Source organism: Natator depressus, chromosome 3 (assembly GCF_965152275.1).
Source record: "Natator depressus isolate rNatDep1 chromosome 3, rNatDep2.hap1, whole genome shotgun sequence".
Taxonomy (NCBI): domain Eukaryota; kingdom Metazoa; phylum Chordata; order Testudines; family Cheloniidae; genus Natator; species Natator depressus.
The window spans coordinates 117,044,125-117,064,790 of record NC_134236.1 but is presented as its reverse complement, the minus strand read 5'-3'; the positions used below and the strand labels follow the sequence as shown (position 1 = coordinate 117,064,790).

Genomic DNA, 20,666 nt, shown 5'->3' with positions numbered 1-20,666 from the left:
GTTAGATCAGTATAACTATAGCGCTCAGGGCTGTAGATTTTTCACACCTCTAAGAGACATAGCTATACCGATAGAGGTCTGTAGTGTAGACCTGGCCTTAGACAAGTTAAAGGTGTCTTCATGTCAGCAGGGCCTGAAGAAATACATTCTAGAATCCTTAAGGAACAGACTGAAGAGATCTCTGTGCCATTAGCAAATATCTTTGAGAACTTGTGAACAATGGGAGTGGTACCAGAGGACTGGAAAAGGGCAAATATAGTACCTTTCTATACAAAGGGGAATCAGGACTACCCAGGAAATTATAGACCAATCAGCTTTCTTTACCCAGAACAACAATGGAGCAAATAATCAATCAGTTTGTAAGCACCTATAGGAGAATAAGGTGATAAGTAACAGCCAACATGGATTTGTCAAGAACAAATTAACTCAAACCAACATAATATCCTTCTTTGGCAGAGTAACTAGCCTTGTGGATGGGGGAAGCAGTAGATGTGATATAATCTTGACTTTAGTAAGGCTTTTGATACTGTCTCATATGACCTTCTCGTAAACAAACTAAAGAAATATAGCCTACTATGAGTTGGGAGCACTACTAGCATACTCAGACAGTAGCTATCAATTATTCTTAATTAAGCTGGAAGGGCATATCAAAGGGGGTTCCTCAGGGGTCTTTCCTGGGTCTGGTTCTCTTCAATGTCTTCATAAATGATTTAGATAATGGCGTAGAGAGTACACTTATAAAGTTTGCGGATGATGCCAAGCTGGGAGGGGTTGCAAATGCTTTGGAGGATAGGTTACAATTCCAAATGATCTGGACAAACTGGAGAAATGGTCTGAAGTAAACAGGATGAAATTCAATAAGGACAAATGCAAAGTACTCCACTTAGGAAGGAATAAGCAATTGCACAAATACAAAATGGTAAATGACTGCCTGGGAAGGAGTACTGCAGAAAAGGACCTGGAGGTTATAGCAGATCATATGAGTAAACAATGTAATACCATTGCAAAAAAGTGAACGTTATTCTAGGATGTATTAGCAGGAGTGTTGTAAGTGCAAGAAGTAATTCTTCCACTCGACTCAGCACTGATAAGACCTCAACTGGCGTATTGTGTCTAGTTCTGGTCACCACAGTTTGGACAAATTGAAGAAAGTACAGAAGAGCGCAACAAAAATGATTAAAGGTCTAGAAAACATGACCTATGGAAAAAAGATTGAAAAAAACTGGGTTTGTTTAGTGTGCAGAAGAGAAGACTGAGGGGGGACATGATAACAGTCTTCAAGTACATAAAAGGTTGTTATAAAGAAGAGGATGATAAATTATTCTTAACCACTGAGGCCAGGACAAGGAGTAATGAGCTTAAATTGAAGCAAGAGAGATTTAGGTTATACATTAGGAAGAACTTCCTAACTGTAAGTGTAGTTAAGCATTGGAATAAATTACCTAGGGAGGTTGTGGAATCTCCATCACTGGAGATTTTTAAGAAAGGTTAGACAGATACCTGTCAGGGATGGTGTAAGTAATACTTAGTCCTGCTTCAGTGCAGGGGACTGGACTCTGTGACCTATCAATATCCCTTCCAGTCCTAGATTTCTCTGAGTCTGTGATTATATGGTGTACTCCACTGATTCCTAGCTAAATGCATGGGCAGCTGTTCTAGCCAGGGCAAGGTTAGAGAAGATTTGTGATTGTTCTAACTTGTGCTGAGGGCTGCTTCTTCCCCAAGCTACCACGAGGATCAAGTGAAACTAAAGATGCCTTAGGACCATCTTAGACTCTCCCCTCTCATAGCTGCATATTGAGGATTGTGCCCAAAATGTATATCTGATACATATCTTACTCTCATGCGCTTTCCATTCCCTCTTTTTTCTCCCTTCTTTATCCCTTCTCCACAACCACCTTCAAATTTTGTAGGAAAATTCCACATTGGCCCCAGATCTAACCTGTGAAACCTGAAGTTGGTATGACTTTTTTTGTGTGTATTTTATAAAGAGGGCCCAAATCTGGTTTAGAACAGCAGCTCAGCTGCCACCCGAAATATCGAATGATAATAAATCATTTATCAGCATGGTGTCCAGCTGCTGAAAAAAATATGAAGAACTGAACGATTACAGGACAAATGTTTTCTCTCTGTTCCTCTAGGGCCATGGGGTGTGTGGCTTGGCAGAACATATATATATGTATATATATGCTTGTCCTGAGGCAAGATTGAAATATTGCCCCCTGTTCTGCCAAGCCTGTTCAACCCAAGCGCAGTAAGGGCTTGGCTACACTTGTGAGTTACAGCGCAATAAAGGAGCCCCGGGCGCACTAGCTCACTACCCGTCCACACTGGCAAGGCACGGAGAGCGCTCTGACTCCACGGCTACATTGCTGCTGGTACTCCACCTCAGCGAATAGAATAACGTTTGCTGCGCCCCCGCTGGAGCACCGCAGTACCAGTGTGGACGAGGTGTTGCATTACTGCGCTCTGATCAGCCTCCGGAAACGTCCCATAATCCCCTTAAGTCAAGTGGCCACTCCTGACATTGTTTTGGAATCACTGCAGGAATGTGGATATGCCCTTTGAAAGCTCCGTTTCTGACAGCCGGCTGCTTATCTGCTCCGAGACAAAGCAACCATTAGTGTGGAATGCTGTGTGTGTGAGAGAGAGGTGTGGGGGAGGAGGGTCTGCTGCTGTCTGAACTTACAAGACAGCATGCTGACATGCTCTCAGCCCCAAACCCACTCTCTTTCTCCCACATACACACAACACACTCCCTGTCACACTCCACCCCATCCACCCCCCATTTGAAAAGCACGTTGCAGCCACTTGCATGCTGGGATAGCTGCCCACAATGCACCGCTCCCAACGCTGCTGCAAGTGCCGCAAATGTGGCCATGCCAGTGCACTTGAAGCTGTCAGCATGGACAGACTGCAGCGGTTTCCCTACTGCGCTCTCTGAAGGCTGGTTTAAGTCAAAGCACTCTACATCTGCAAGTGTAGCCATGCCCTAAGCAAGTAACTTGCTCTCTTCTTCCCCCTGGGGGCAGCTTGGGGAGTCAATGCTGATTTCAGCAAGCTGCCACGTATATTCAAGCAAAGAGTATCTAAGAGCTAGATTGCACAACGTTTACATCAGTAAGTCCTTCCGCTAATAGCTCCAAGGAAATCAAGGGGATCAAGTAATCGGAGAGCATTTAAATAGTCTCCAGTAAAGGACAAGTCAAAGCAAAGCAAAAATCGTTGTTAAAAAAACAAAACACCCTCTATCCATCCTATTTTTACCATCGGAAGCTACCCCTAATTGAGAGTCTGTCTATACTTCACACTCCTTTTGGTGGTGTGTGGAGTGGCCTGTAGTATGGGTATAAATAGCAATGCAGATGGTAAGGTACTGTTTAGGTGTGTGAGTAAAGAGACCCTTAGGGTATGTACCCTACTAGGCTCTTTGCATGCCTAAGCAGTGCTTCCTTTGTCTACACTGATACTTTTAGCAGCATAGTGTCCCACTGCCTCCCCACTGCTAGAGTCTTTCCCCTCCACAGAGAAAGGCTTCAGAAGTGGGGAAAGGCTCTGGCAGCTCCTAAGTGCTGGAGCCATTCCCCACTGCAGAAAGCTGCTGGAGATTTACCCCACTGCCTCCCCACTTCCAAAGCCTTTCACTGGTGCCACAGTGTGGATGCAGCCTGTTTTTCACTGCAGAGTGTAGCTTCACATACCCCACATACTGCTGCCAGCGGTGTGCAATCTAGACATAAACTGTGATGCCAGCCCTTAGACGCCCCCCCCCCCAGCCCATAGATTAACATGCCACTGAATATTACCAGCCCTTCACTGAAGAAAGAAATGCAAGGAAAAGACACTTGCTAGCATTTAAAGAACAAGGAGAGCTAATTATCATGCTTCTCAAGAACACCTTGTTGAATGCAGTGACAAGCACTTCAGATTAAGTTATCAGTCACCAACTCCTTTAATTTAATAAGAAACTTGCTGTGAAAGGTAATTGAATCTGCTGAAAAACAGCCTTCTTGTGAGGAGAAAGAGGAAAAGATGGTTTACTGCAGCAGGACCTTTAACGTTAGTTATTTAGTTTGTCATGCTAGCATCAGCACAGCAGAACACTAGAAAGGCTTTGACTCTCAATGGCCTACGATATTTCTGATGGGTACAACATAAATCATGTATATATCTCTGCCAAAGAAATGTAGCAACTTTGGAAATAATTTCTGAAAGACTCCTTGTTTGTGAGCAGCTAGTGCTTGTTACCTATGGGTATGTCTACAAAAGACCCAAAGCAGCAAGTCACAGAGCCTGAGTCAACTTCCTGCTACAGTGCTAAAAATAGGAGTGTAGACATTCAGGCTCATGGTGGAGCCCAGGCTCTGAAACCTGGCACGATCGGAGGGTCTCAGAGCTTGGGCTCCAGCCCCAGCCCGAATGTCTACACTGCTATTTTTAGCCCTGTAACATGAGCCCCGTGAGCCCGAGTCAGCTGATCCTCCCTCACTCTGATGGAGAATACTCAGGCAGACTGAAAAAGACTGTGAAGAGCAACTAGCAAAAGACACAAAAATGAACAGTAAAAAACAAATTAAGTTAATCAAAAGCAGGAAGCCTGCCAAACCATCAGTAGGCCCACTGGATGATGAAGGTGCTAAAGGAGCACTCAAGGAAGACAAAGCCATTGCAGAGAAGCTAAATGAATTCTTTGCATCAGTCTTCCCTGCTGAGGATGTGAGGGAGAGTCCCACACCCGAGTAATTCTTTTTAGATGACAAATATGAGGAACTATCCCAGACTGAGGTGTCAGTAGAGGAGATTTTGGAACAAATTGATAAATTAAACAGGACCAGATGATATTCACCTAAGAGTTCTGAAGGAACTCAAATATGAAATTGCAGAACTACTACCTGTGGTGTGTAACCTATTATTTAAATCAGCCTCTGTACCAGATGTCTGGCAGATAGCTAATTTAACTTTTACAAAAAGCTCCTTAGGCAATTCTGGCAATTACAGGCCAGTAAGCCTAAATTCAGTACTAAGCAAATTGTTGAAACTATGATAAGGAACAGAATTATCACACATAGATGAACAGAATAAGTTGGGGAATAGTCAACAGGAATTTTGTAAAGGGAAATCATGCCTCACAAATCTATTAGAATTCTTTGAGGGGGTCAACAAACATGCAGACAAGGGTGATCCCCGAGATATAGTGTACTTGGCCTTTCAGAAAACTTCTGACAAAGTTCCACACCAAAGGCTTTTAAGCAAAGTAAGCAGTCATGGAGTAAGACGGAAGGGGCTCTCAGGTAGTTTTTAAAAGACAGGAAACAAAGATTAGGAATAAATGGACAGTTTTCAGATTGGAGAGAGGTAAATAGTGGTGTCCCGCAGGGATCTGTACTGGGACAAGTACTGTTCAACATATTCATAAATTATCTGGAAAAAGATGGCAAAGTTTGCAGATGACACAAAATTAGTCAAGATAGTTAAGTCCAAAGCAGATTGGAAAGAGTTACAAAGGGATTTCACAAAACTGGGTGTCTGGCCAAGAAAATGGCAGATGAAATTCAATGTTGATAAATGCAAATAAATGTACATTGGAAAACATAATCCCAGCTATACATACAAAATGATGGGGGTCTAAAATTAGCTGTTACCACTCAAGAAATTGTTGAAGTCATTGTGAATAGTTCTCTGAAAACATCTGCTCAATATGCAGCGGCAGTCAAAAAAGCTAACAGACTGTTAGGAACCATTAGGAAGGGGGTAGATAATAAGAGAAAATATCTAAATACAAATACAAATCTATGGTATGCCCACTCCTTCAATACTGTGTGCAGTTCTGGTCACCTCATCTCAAAAATATATATTAGAATTGGACAAGATACAGAGAAGAGCAACAAATAATTATTAGGGGACAGATATTATGGATTATGGAACAGTTTCCATATGAGGAGAGATTAAAAGAACTGGGACTGTAATTGTTCATCTTAGAATGAGATGACTAAGGGGAAATATGATAGAGATCTAAAAAATCATGAATGGTGTGGAGAAAGTGAATAGAGAAGTGTTATTTACCCCTTCACATAAGACAAAAACCAGGGTCACCAACGAAATTAATAGGCAGAAGGTTAAAAACAAACAAAGGAAGTTTTTTTCACACAATACACAGTCAATCTGTGGAACTTGTTGCCACGGTATGTTGTGAAGGCCAAAAATATAACTGGGTTCAAAAAAGAATTAGAAAGTTTATGAAGGATAGGTCCAGCAATGGCTATTAGCCAAGATGGTCAAGAATGCAACCCCATGCTGTGGGTGTCCCTAAGCCTCTGAATGCCAGAAAATAGAACTGGACAACAGGGGATGGATCACTCAGTAATTGTACTATTCTGTTCTTTCCCTCTGAAGCACCTGGCACTGGCCGCTGTCGGAAATCATGATAGTGGGCTTGATGGACCATTGGTCTGACCGAGTGGCCTGTTCTTATGATGCACTCCTATCAGCTCAAACAATATTGTAGCCAAGCCTAATACTGCTGTGCAACCGTGCTCCCATGCTACTGCTCCCCCCATATTACAGCCAGAGCAGGGTGGAGGAGAAAAGGGATGCAGAAAGCAGGGGTTCGTGGAGTGGTGCAGGTGTCCATCTCCCCTTACACTGAACAAAGGCTCAGTCTACCCCTGTATTCACAACACACTGAAATCAGTATAAAGTTATGGAATATCCACTCCAGTTAGTGCCACAGCAGCTGCGCTCTCTTCAGAAGTTCCAGGATGCTGAAAGGTGCACTCCACTTGAGTGTTTCTGGGATGTTCTGCGCCTGCCAAATGGTTTTTACAATGTTTATATTAAAAGCTCTCTGTTGCATAGCTACAATGGAGAGCCTAGGCACTAGTGATGTGTAGCAAGGGGCCTTTTGGAAGATGAAAAGACAAGTGTAAAGTTGTGTACAGGCCTTCTGGGTTTCCAAACAGAACCCCCTTGTCATTTGCTTTAATGACCCCACTCAAAAAGAGTGTGAGAGAAAGAGCTTCCAGCATGCATTAACTAGGTTAACATCTGCTTACCTCTGTTTTCTCTGGTTATTGGCCAGGTTGCAGTTAGCCCTTATTTGGGGACACAGGAGAATAAGGAGGTAGGGAGGGTAAGGCCCTCTTTGTTCAGAAGAGTAAGGGGGGCCCAGACTACAGCTGTGGCTGAGAGTGGTATATCAGGGAGTGCTCAGCTGGGGCCCCATTTATTATTGAGCTCTGGCCTCTTTACATCATCTAGGCTGCCCCAGTGGCATTCCAGGACAAGTGTAAGGTCCCCTGGGGGAATTACTCCTATGCAATGGTTGTCTATGCCCAGGTGTAGATCCAGTTCTGCCAGCTCTGTGCTGCATTTGCAGGTCTGGGCAAGGGGGACATTCTAGAGTGGGGCAGGGGTGGAAAAGAGGCAAGGCATGGGTGGATCAAGAATAAGCGGGGACATGCTTAAACCCCCTCTATCCTGCACAGTCCCAAATGAAAAGGAGTACTTGTGGCACCTTAGAGACTAACCAATTTATTTGAGCATGAGCTTTCGTGAGCTACAGCTCACTTCATCGGATGTATGCATCCGATGAAGTGAGCTGTAGCTCATGAAAGCTCATGCTCAAATAAATTGGTTAGTCTCTAAGGTGCCACAAGTACTCCTTTTCTTTTTGCGAATACAGACTAACACGGCTGTTACTCTGAGTCCCAAATGAGTCATTGAAGTAGAGAGGCAAATTAGACTTTGTAGTAGAAAGAAGGCCTGAGACATAAGGCCTTGTATCAAAGGCCTGGTGTGAGTCCTAAGGCCTGGGATAAAGTAGAGGTCAAAGGTTTGCTGATATAAAGCAAAGTTAAGTTGTGAGCAAGAGGCAGGCCCTGTTCACAGAATCTGGCAAGAACAGGGCTGATACTGCTGAAATATACAGTCCTAAGTAGTGCTAGGCACCAAGTGCTCACACAAACACATTCCAGAAGGGTGGTACCAGAACACCTCAATACCAGCACATTCCCCAAAAGAGAACAGGAACACGCTGACCCATCCTAGAGATCAGGTCAGGATGACAGCATGATGGGTAGAGATATTTTGATCAAATCAACAGGTACAAGGTAATGGGTGGCACCCAGATACGTCAGAGGGTGGCACATAAATACATCAGAGGGTGCACCCAGATACATCATGGGGGCAATACATAACTTGTTTGTATCGATGTATAAAAAGGTATCTCAGAGGGAGTGTCTTTGGCCAGCTGAGCGGGATAGTGGAAAGTCCCACCACGAATTGAGCTGCATCCATTGTCACGGGCATACATACATTGAGTGTACTTGTAGCAATGCCGTGCTTTGTCCACAATAAACCTGACCCAGTGTCTTTGCTGAACATCGAGCCTGTGGATTGATTGGGCAGTTCAATCACAGTCTGCTCTCTCCACCAGCGGCGCACAGCTGGGACAGCATGCTGAACGGACACATATAGGAAACATCTGACCACAGACTTGTCCAACCCTGTGTCAGGGGCTGATAAGCCCCCCCACCCCCACCCCCACCCCAAAGCCTGGACAGAAGGCTACACACCACTTCTCCTCCATCCTTGTGCTGCTGCCTGTGGTTGCGCAGGGATGAATCTGGCTCCCCTGCTGTGAGCAAGCAGTCAAGGAAGGGGAAAGAAGGTCAAGGAAAAAGCTTTCACATAATTGTCTTCTGTAAGCCAGTCACTCTCCAGACACCGAACTTACTGCAAGACAAACTGTCCTGCTGCACACAGGCTACAGAACCTGATGTTTTTAGCTCTATTTTATTCTTCTAATGGATTCTTATTTTGGACATGTCTTTGCCTGGCTTCTGCCGATAACACACTGATTGCTATCTTAGCCCTTGAGACATCTTCAAACTCAATCCTTAATTCTGCCCATTCACTGTACCCATCTTGAATCATTTAAAGTGGGGTCTTTTTTTGTATTTTAGTTTAAAAAAATGAATTCAGAAACTAGAATAAATTGTCAGGGCTTTTTTACCCTTGCAAATAAAATGCAGGGAAGTTAAAGCTAGAAGAGTAGCTGAAAAGAAACTACACAAAAAGAAATTTCCCTTATGTATTGAAAAATAAAGGAGATGGCTATTTTGCTTTTGCTCCATCTTCCTATTGGTAATTTATTATTAAATTTTATAAAAATAAATAATATTGTTTCTATAGCTCTTTCCATCCTGGTACCTCAGAGTACCTTATAATTGTTAGTGAATCAACCCTCACAAAAAACTGGTGAAGTAGGGAAGATCATCCACATTTTACAAATAGGAAAACTGAGGCATGGTAAGGCTAAATGATTTGCCTAATGTTCCAGAGGAAGTCTATGACAGAGGGGAATAAAACCGAAATTTCCTGACTTTCTGTGCTTTATCCTATCCCGTGCCTGAGCCACAAAAATACCCTTCTTGTTCAGATCGCAGTTCCCCTAGTTTACTTATCAGTTAATTCTCTACATAACAGCTGTGCTGTTGAAAATGCAAGCAATGATTTGGGGGGAGGGTCAAAGATAGTTCAGGGGGCAGTGCTTTCTCGGAATCTGGGCCATAATTGGCATTCACTTCCCGAGTACACCAGAATTACCATGAATCTCACCGGCTTCCAGGCAAGGTAAAATAGTCACTAGCGTAGCATTCACACAACAAATAAAATAACAAAATCTTGTTGTGGGGGAGGGAGGGGAAAACTACTTACATTTGGAGGAGAATAGATACTTGTAAAAGTGCTCAGTGATGAGTGTGGTACAAAAAGATAGATGATCTACGAGTAAATCTACTTTCCACCACCAATTCCAAATCTATGTTGTTGATGTTGTTTATATATTACCAAAAATTCACAGAGTGTGGCCATCAGAAAATGAACATAAAGTCACAATCCCTACCAGGAAGAATTTATAATCTGAAGACAGAGAGAGTGATGCTACAGTTAAACACAGTTGTCTTATGATGGAGTCATGTTTATGTTAGCAAACATGGAAGACATCATGGAACAGGTGGGTTTTGAGGAATAATTTGAAGAATATATGGGGAAAGAGATTGTAATATATTGATTTGCAACGAACATAAGTGTGGTATAGATTCAAGAGTGGAAGTCCCAAGGCTTCCACCCAGGAACATAGAGAGGCTAACTTGAAGGATTTTCTTATACTCATTATTTCAAGGTAGGGTTACAGAACTGGGTCCTAAATAACAACATTCTGTAGCCAGAATTGAATCATCCAACAATATCTTCAGATTAGGATACATCAGTAAGGGGTGGGGCTATATCTCATTATGTGTTTGCGTACTTCCTAACCCAGTACTTCCTAACTCTCCCCCAGCAGGGCTCTGATCTGGCTTCTGGCCCCAAGGTTCTACTGTAATACAAGTCATAATACTAAACAAAATAAAGGGCTTGAGTCTGTTCTCACTAAAATTTCACTCCCAGGTAACACTGTTAACTTCAATGGATTTACAGGTGACTTAAAGACAGAATCACTTCCAAAGAGTGAAAGTTATTTCAATACTAATGATTTCATTTTGGAGGTTTTGATAAGAGTAAGTGGATAATCAAATTAACCAGTGATTGAATTAAATGGAAGGCCCTATTTGTATGTCTTACTTTCTTCCACTATCAACTCCAGTGAATTTTAATTAGCTCATGAATTCTTTAGTATGATTACTACAGCCTATTATTAGACAGGGGGTGAGAATTCCAGTTTGAGATTGTCATTTACTTTATTCATGAGTATTTAGTATGAGAATATTTAAGGTCAGTCTAGTTCAGTTATAGAGAGATGATTTATTGCCTTGATTATATTTTCTTATGAATAATCAACTTTATAATGTAGTTTTTAAAAAAACAGTTTATTTAGGCATCTGATTTTATCCAATGAGTAGAATAATCTGTTGATTATTAATTTTAAAAAACTGAACTATTCTTATATATTTTAAATATTTATGATGCCATTTATTCAATGCACAAATACTAATAATCATCCACAGACAGAGGAATGATTTCCTTAGAATCAAACACTCTGGATACTTTCATTATTACAGTCTGTTTCCTGCTTGGGGTAGTTTGTGTTGTTATAGTCTGTTGACTCCCCCTGAACACTCTGATAGGACTGGCCACTGTTTGGGTTTTGATAATACTAATGACCAGATTGTGAGGGTTTTGGGCTTGTTTGAAACCCTGGGCCTAATTTTAAAAAATGGAGGTCCAAGGCTCACATGCAAAAAATACATGCAAAAACGCATCTGTGATTATACAGTATGAGCAATTTTTATAACTGCATATGAAAATTAGATAAACGAACATGCAAAGGCTATTTAGGCTACTTATATGTGAGGTTAGCTGATTTGCAATGCAATCACAGTTGCTGTTTTTTGTGCACACAGTTTTTCTGCATCGACATTGAGCTTGCCTCTTCTTGGTAATTTGGCCCTCTGTTATGTCTGCCCTTTTTCCTTGTTTGGTTTTATACTTTTCTTCCCCTCGGTAGAAAAATTACTTTAGAAAAGAAGTTACCTTAAACATTTCCATTTAGGGTGTTGAGGTGGCTAGATCTCTTATGAAATCTGCTTTGTATATTTTATTTTGTTAGCCCCTTGCCATCTTCACCACTTCCTTATCTTCAGTGTGTCCCACTAAACTTGCACCACAGATTTCTGTACTGATTTTGTTTTACAAAGTAGTATAGCAAATAAATAGAGTTTTCTTGCAGAATTCCTTATGTAACACAATCATTGCCACAGCCTGGAATGGAGCTAGATGAATTAACTTAATAAACTCCATCATTGTTATTTGCAATAACCTTTCTTAGTTTAGCTGTCAGCACATAGCAATGTTGATGCTGGGTATATTTTCTGGGAACAGACCATGAACTGTGGATAGACATCAAACTTTATGAAATGCACATGAAATGGATCCCTATTACTGGCTGGAATTCAATTCCACTCCACTAAAGTTAATTAAAAATAACCCTGTAGTAAATAATGTATGATTTTTTATGGTTTGAGCTTAATTTTTCACGTACAGGCTTTCAATTAAAGCCGGTCAAAACTTTTCCGACTGAACAGTTTTCCATTGGACAATGCTGATTCAATGCAATCAAAACATTTTGGTGGAATGTACTGTTACCCTGTTGACCTGACCTGTAGCCAATATTCAGCATCTTGCAGGTTGTTTCCCTGAGGAGGAGAAAGGGATGATGGATTCAGGTATTTATTTGCTGGAATCCTATTTATTTACAAAGAATGTACAGAGAGTCCTTTTCTCCAGAACACAGTAAGAATCTAACAACAGGAGGCAGTTTCTTTCCTCATAATTCTATGCCCAGTGATCTGCCCAAAAGCTTGCTCTCTCAGCTTTTTCTGAGGGTCATACTAAAAGCGTTTTTCTGGCTGTCTCTGGGATTTTCTTGCTGCTTTCTCTGTATGCTACTGTGATGTTTTTTCTACTTTGCTCTCTGTAATAGAGTGGGCCACTCCTTAGTGATGGAAGGGCCTGGGGTGAGGCAACACTGATTATTAAATGGGGCACACCAGTGTGAGAGGAGCAGATTCCCTATAAACAGCAATAGGTGGCTGCCGTGAGGAGAAGATGCTCAGGAAGCAGAAGCTTCAGTAGCAGCGGTGGTGAATCAGAATGGCTCTTGAAAAGACATTGAACTGTTCCCGAGCTCCAGGAAAGAGGGCTGGGAACCCCCCCAACTAAAGGGAGAAAGACACTGAAGTGAGGTTGGGACCTGGAGGGACAGTGTATAGCTGAGGACTGTTTTAATTTCATTTGACTACATTGAATTTGTTTAAGGAGAAGTGAAGAAGGGGAAAAAGAGGGCAGTGCACTGCTGAGGCACCCTGGCCATAACATTACTCTTTCTCTCACGCACAGTTTCCTCAAACATTACCCGGCCTCAAATATATGCAGTCAGCCCCAAGTCGAGCCCCTCCACCCCCGTAGCTCAGATTCCTAATCACTTGTGGCCTGGGACTCGGGTGGTAACTCCTATTGTTTCAAATATCTATTCTATAAAGCAACTTTCTTGCTTTTTACATTTCCACCAGCTTCAACGAGGTTTTATCAGCTCCCCAGCATAACAATATTGATTTAATCTAAAATGAAATTTTTCAGTCAGGTTAAAATACAATATTTCAGAGCATTTCATTTTTCAAAAAATTCAGAGTGTTCAATTTGAGATGAAACAAAATGTTAAAATTTTGGAATTTCCCCTGACACATAAGTTCTGGTTTTTGAGCAGCTCTACTTTCAACGTAACGTTAGTACTTTCGGACTCTTGAGTGATTAACAGAGTTGTTTGATGTTTTTAATGGAATACGTGCACATGCACTCAGATCGTGCTAAGAGTTTCCGAGTCAAGGATGAGTTTCCAATTTCTTTCAAGCAGAACATCTTTTGGATCTGTCTGCATTGTTTATCTCCATTGTGACTCAGTCAGGGTAAGGGGACAAATGCAAACTCATCTGCATTTGGATTTGGCATGTTTTGATCTTGAACCATTATTGCTGACTAGCCACAAGGATAGTACACAGTATTCTTAAGTCCATTCCTGTTCAGATAAGCACTTACCACCTACTTAATGTTAAGTATATGCTTTAAGCCTATTGACATTAATGTGATTGAAGCACGTGCTTAAAATTAAGCAATACTTCTTTCTGAAATAGGAATGCTTTCCTGAATCAGGGCCTAACCTTTTGGTTCTCTCACTAGTAGTTCCCCACCATTCTCAGTATTGGGTTGTGTGACGCTAAACTCCATATATTAGCATAAAACCCACAATTCCTCTGCAATTGCTTGGGCCTTATGAGAGTCTAAAGGACTCTTTCTGTGAAAGAGTATTCAAATTTCATTCCACTTTTGCAAATCGGCAAAGCGGAAGGAAAAATGAAAGGTGAAACAGCAGTCACAACAGATAGAAGCATGTTTACCCCCTACTCTCTGCCCCGCTTCAGATAAATAAATCACCCTGAGGTAATTAAACAACATCTCACAACAAATAAATCTCATCCATTGGAAGGTATTGTACATTCTGAAAAATAACGACAGGACTAAAATGCCAAACAAACAACAAATGCCTGAATCCACCAAACAGCTGTGCAAACTGATAATCAAACTCAATTTGCTTTCCTGAAAATATTAAGTGAATGTTATAGTGCTCATGAAACGTGCTAGATTTACATAGGTCAAGCCTTTGTGTCATACAAAGACCACAACTGCAGAGCACCCTTAACTGGTGGAACTTGACATGCATTGTAGAGCCTGCAGTATAATTTTTTTTAAGTCAGTTTTAAGCCCTCTTAAGAGACTCTTGATGGCATAAGCTGATCACTAGGGTTGAAATGACCAAAGTATTGGGCTCTGTGTATGCAGCAGTAGGCTAGGGGTTACATAAAGACCTCCTTTCTTTCCATCCCCACAGTCTTTTAATGTCAATTGAGCCAGTCTGGATTGTATACTAAAGGATCATCTTGCTAAGCTTGCCCAGAATCTTTACTCTGACACTGCAAAGAGTGATAAAGGACAGAAATGGGCATGTGTTGGGGGTCGGGGAAGGGGAGAGAGAGGTAAAAGAAATGGTTTAGCTGGCTTCCCAAAAATTTAAGGCTGACTCTGAGTCAGCCTGCAAAATGTAAGATTTCTAATTAAGAGAGATCCACAGAATGGGTACAACCTGGACAGTGTAAACTTCTCCATTCTATCTCACCAACATGCTTCAACCTGAGATTGGAGGAGCTAACTCTAAGGGTAAGAGGCCAGACCAGTCCTCATATTTCTTCAGTTGTTGGTTTCCCTGCTAATGCTGCAGACCAGGATGTTGACTATTACCAATCACAATGGTTTATATGAGATAGATAAGCATCAAATGGAGACTGAAAGACTACACATCACAATGGACACCAAAAAGAACCCTATGTAACTACTTTGCAGGGTCCCTCACCACAGGCTCTTAAGCTGAGTAAACAGTCATGGGATAAGAGGGAAGGTCCTTTCATGGATCAGTATACTGCTTAAAAGACCGGAAACAAAGTGGCAGTGTGAATATCCTTAAATTAAAAACTTAAATTAAATGCTATATACCTGTCTTGATTCCTGTGTAAAATTTCTTTAGATAATGGCATAGTTTTTAAATCAAGGACCCAAAAATATTGTATGAAGCCTACTAAAGATAAGAGAGGGATTAGTTACAATTATGTCATTGGGTAGAATTACTAAGGATGATTTTTGGAGGGCAAATGAATCTTTGCATACTAGATAATTTGTGACAAAGAAGGGATTTTTGCAGATATTGTTCCTTTTTCTGGTCTATTATGTCAATGATTTCCTTTTTAAGAGTCTCCCAATTCAGTTAATTGAAAGCCCTCAATGCCTGGAAGAAATTTAAAGGTATATACATGCTTTATAATTAATCGTGATATCTCACAGTGCTTTTAGAATCCTCCATTCAAGTGCTGGTATCATAAAAGCTTGAAACAATAAATTGATGTTTTTTATACATAGCAATATTTTTGTGGTTGTTGTTTTAGCACCTGTACTCTTTTCATCTTAATTAACAGCTATTATTTGGAAGTTCTCAGGCAGCTCCCGGCTAGACCCACTTTCATGGTGTACCACACTTTATCCAAGCAGGACAGACCAATGAGAACATTTCGCTGCAGTGTTCAGTGTGCTTTACTGGTTACTTATTCAGTTCCTTGTTCTCATGTACAAAGCCCTAAATAGACTGCACCTGACATGTTCATTCTTTTTGGGGAATGTATATGGCCCCCATCACCAATAGTGTCTGGGCATCTCACAATTTATAATGTATTTATCCTCACAGTACCTCAGTGAGGTAGGGAAGTGCTATTGACCCCATTTTACTGATGGGGAACTGAGGCACAGGGAGACTAAGAGCCAGATTCTTAAAAGTATTTCAGTGCCTAAAGAATGAGAGGCAGATAAGACACTAGTCACCTCTCTGCATCTTTAGTTTCCTAAGTATCTTTCAAAATCTGTCTACATTACAATTAAACTCCCTTGGCTGGCCCATGTCAGCTGACAGGGCTTGGTCTGCTGGGCTGCTTAATTGTGGTGTAGACATTGTGGCTCAGGCTGGAGCCTGGGCTCTGGGACATCCCCTGCCCCATTGTGGTGTCCCAGAGCCTGGACATCTACACCTCAATTAAACAGCCCCCTAGCCTGAGCCTCAGTCAGCTGACATGAGCCAGTTGCAGATGTTTAATTATAATGTAGACATACCCTAATTGACGTTGGGACAGAGCAGGGAACTGAACCCAAGCCTTTGAAGTCCTAGGCTAGCGCCCTAATCATCTTTCCTCATTCCATATTGGGTTATGCTAGCTACTATCAGCTAGCATGCTTTGGCTAACAGAGCCCAAAGTACACTCCAGGAGATCCTATCATTGTGGAACCTGCTTCTGCCACAGATCAGGCTGAGCCCAAGATTTTGCTGACTGCAGGGCAAGCTGCAACAGTCACATCTTTAGAAAGGCAATTTTCCTTAGAGATTGGCAGAGTCACTAACATCCACTTGGAGTTTCCCAAAATGGGTGACTATGAAAGAGGAGAGGGTGCAGGATGACAGCGTAGCTGAGAGTATAGGGTATAATATACATGAAAAATGTATGCAAAAAAACCCCAACAACTCTTTTTAAAAAAGTCCTGTGAAACATTCTCAGTTTTTCAAAATTTGAAAAATGTTATTGAAAACCAAACAATTTTTACTGAAACATTTTTTAAAATTTCCAGCATTTTGGTTATAAAGCCATTTTTCATCAAAACATGTTTTGATGAAAAATAATTTATCAGCTCTAGATAGTATGGAGATGGGTTATTTAGAAATGCATTTTATAAAGTTAATTAACAATAACATAAAAGGGGAAAGTGATCTAGTAATTAGAGCAGGGGAGAGAGGGTTTGACATTTGTATTACCTGTTCTGATGCTGAGTCATTATGTGCCCTTGGTGAAATTACTTAATGTCTCTGTGTTTCACTTTGCTTATTTGTAAACTGGAGATAGTAATCCTCATCTCACAGGAATGGTGTGAGAAAGAATTAATGACAGATTGTAAAGTACTTGGAGATCCTCTGATGGAAGATACTATGTAAGTACAAATTGCACACTGTTGTTCTGTGCTTTTCTTCTGCGGGTGTTTTATGGGGTAAATAGGCTCAATCTTGATTTCCTTTTAATGAAGTTTGTTCACATTATTGTCAACAGGTGGAATTTTAAAGGATCTTTAGGGAGTTAAGCATCCAGCTCCCATGGAAATCGCAATGAGACTTGGGTGCTTAATTCTCCTTAGACTCATTAGGAAATCCAGACTATTTTCTACAAACAGTGGAAACCACTGGCAGTTTTGGCATCTTGCCTCTTTTAATTATGCAGTGTTTTGTCTGTTCATAATAACCCTGTGATTTAAAAAAATATAAGATACAGGAGAATATGAAACAGTGTTTCTTATGACTTTTGAAAAGTTTCTTTTTTTCTAAATAATGTGTATTTTAATGATACAGACTCAACTGATTTTTTTTAAAGACAGGTTGAAGTGGAAGTGACACAAGAAGGCACATGAAAAGCCTTAGACTATTCTGTAGTGACTGAGTTTTAGGCTTATGTGTTCACAGATCTAAATGGAATTACTCTGGTTTTACACCTGTGTAAGTGAGAGTAGGATTCATCCCCTTAGACTAGGTATAGTTGTTTTTTGCCAGGTTCACAAAAGGCACCTCACTGAAGCAGAGTCTAATTAAATGGCAATGAGTACAGATATGTGAAGGCAAAAAAAACTTAGGCTTCTTATCTGTCTATTGCTGAGGGTTATAACAGTTAGGTTCCCACCATTTCAGAGTGAGACAGATAACAAACCATTGCCATGAGAATTAAAGTCCCATAAAGTAAGAGCCACTGAAAGAAACAGATTGACATTGTAGCAGCCAGCTCCAGCAGGCTCTCAAACAGACCATAACAAAAGGAATTCAGTGTTTGACATATAGATGGAAAATTTAAATTGAATTACACTGGTACCAAGTAACTCCTATTTTGTTTGTATAGGTTCTGAGGAATTATTATTCAATAACTTCGGTAGTGTCAAAGAGTCTGGTTCCTTGTATGATGTTACAGTAATATTTTAAGTGCCATAGTATACAGCTGCCACCCTTAGCCCTGGTCTACACTAGGACTTTAGGTCGAATTTAGCAGCGTTAAATAGATGTAAACCTGCACCCGTCCACACGATGAAGCCCTTTATTTCGACTTAAAGGGCTCTTAAAATCGATTTCCTTACTCCACCCCTGACAAGTGGATTAGCGCTTAAATCGGCCTTGCCGGGTCGAATTTGGGGTACTGTGGACACAATTCGACGGTATTGGCCTCCGGGAGCTATCCCAGAGTGCTCCATTGTGACCGCTCTGGACAGCACTCTCAACTCAGATGCACTGGCCAGGTAGACAGGAAAAGAACTGCGAACTTTTGAATCTCGTTTCCTGTTTGGCAAGCGTGGCAAGCTGCAGGTGACCATGCAGAGCTCATCAGCAGAGGTGACCATGATGGAGTCCCAGAATCGCAAAAGAGCTCCAGCATAGACTGAATGGGAGGTATGGGATCTGATCGCTGTATGAGGAGAGGAATCTGTGCTATCAGAACTCCGTTCCAGTTTTCGAAATGCCAAAACCTTTGTCAAAATCCCCCAGGGCGTGAAGGACAGAGGCCATAACAGGGACCCGAAGCAGTGCTGTGTGAAACTTAAGGAGCTGAGACAAGCCTACCAGAAAACCAGAGAGGCAAACGGCCGCTCCGGGTCAGAGCCCCAAACATGCTGCTTCTATGATGAGCTGCATGCCATTTTAGGGGGTTCAGCCACCACTACCCCAGCCGTGTTGTTTGACTCCTTCAATGGAGATGGAGGCAACACAGAAGCAGGTTTTGGGGACGAAGAAGATGATGATGATGATGATGAGGTTGTAGATAGCTCACAGCAAGCAAGCAGAGAAACCGCTTTTCCCGACAGCCAGGAACTGTTTCTCACCCTGGACCTGGAGCCAGTACCCCCCGAACCCACTCAAGGCTGCCTCCCAGACCCGCCCGGCGGAGAAGGGACCTCCGTTGAGTGTACCTTTTAAAATACTATACATGGTTTAAAAGCAAGCATGTGAAAGGATTAATTTGCCCTGGCATTCGCGGCTCTCCTGGATGTACTCCTAAAGCCCTTGCAAAAGGTTTCTGGGGAGGGCAGCCTTATTGCGTCCTTCATGGTAGGACACTTTACCACTCCAGGCCAGTAACACGTACTCGGGAATCATTGTACAACAAAGCATTGCAGTGTATGTTTGCTGGCGTTCAAACAACATCCGTTCTTTATCTCTCTGTGTTATGCTCAGGAGAGTGAGATATCATTCATGGTCACCTGGTTGAAATAGGGTGCTTTTCTTCAGGGGACACTCAGGAGCCCGTTCCTGCTGGGCTGTTTGCCTGTGGCTGAACAGAAATGTTCCCCGCTGTTAGCCACGGGGAGGGGGGAGGGTTGAGGGGGTAGCCACGTGGTGGGGGGAGGCAAAATGCGACCTTGTAACGAAAGCACATGTGCTATGTATGTAATGTTAACAGCAAGGTTTACCCTGAAAGAGTGTAGCCACTGTTTTATGAAATGTGTCTTTTTAAATACCTCTGTCCCTTTTTTTTTCTCCACCAGCTGCATGTGTTTCAATGATCACAGGATCTTCTCCTTCCCAGAGGCTAATGAAGATTAGAAAGAAAAAAAAACGCACTCATGATGAAATGTTCTCTGAGCTCATGCTGTCCTCCCACACTGGCAGAGCACAGACGAATGCGTGGAGGCAAATAATGTCAGAGTGCAGGAAAGCACAAAATGACCGGGAGGAGAGGTGGCGGGCTGAAGAGAGTAAGTGGCAGGCTGAAGACAGGGCTGAAGCTCAAATGTGATGGCAGCGTGATGAGAGGAGGCAGGATTCAATGCTGAGGCTGCTGGAGGATCAAACCAATATGCTCCAGTGTATGGTTGAGCTGCAGCAAAGGCAGCTGGAGCACAGACTGCCACTACAGCCCCTGTGTAACCAACCGCCCTCCTCCCCAAGTTCCATAGCCTCCACACCCAGACGCCCAAGAACGCAGTGGGGGGGCCTCCGGCCAACCAGCCACTCCGCCACAGAGGATTGCCCAAAAAACAGAAGGCTGGCATTCAATAAATTTTAAAGTTGTAAACTTTTAAAGTGCTGTGTGGCATTTTCCTTCCCTCCTCCACCACCTCTCCTGGGCTACCTTGGTAGTCATCCCCCTATTTGTGTGATGAATGAATAAAGAATGCATGAATGTGAAGCAACAATGACTTTATTGCCTCTGCAAGCGGTGATCGAAGGGAGGAGGGGAGGGTGGTTAGCTTGCAGGGAAGTAGAGTGAACCAAGGGGCGGGGGGTTTCATCAAGGAGAAACAAAGAGAACTTTCACACCGTAGCCTGGCCAGTCATGAAACTGGTTTTCAAAGCTTCTCTGATGCATACCGCGCCCTCCTGTGCTCTTTTAACCGCCCTGGTGTCTGGCTGCGCGTAACCAGCAGCCAGGCGATTTGCCTCAACCTCCCACCCCACCATAAACGTCTCCCCCTTACTCTCACAGATATTGTGG

At 42.2% G+C, this 20,666-nt stretch overlaps 1 long non-coding RNA gene across 3 annotated transcripts in view; it reads left to right on the top strand.

The window, feature by feature from the left end:
* The window catches only part of LOC141985000 (uncharacterized), a 160,815-nt gene extending 140,617 nt beyond the window's left edge, over positions 1-20,198 (top strand). For 2 of the 3 annotated variants that reach the window (XR_012638848.1, XR_012638849.1), the window contains 3 exons: positions 9,863-10,015; positions 17,042-17,130; positions 19,717-20,198. This is a non-coding gene — a long non-coding RNA (uncharacterized LOC141985000). The remainder of the gene's footprint in view (positions 1-9,862; positions 10,016-17,041; positions 17,131-19,716) is intronic. The other variant, XR_012638847.1, reaches the window with a different exon arrangement.
* The last annotated feature ends 468 nt before the right edge of the window (positions 20,199-20,666 follow it).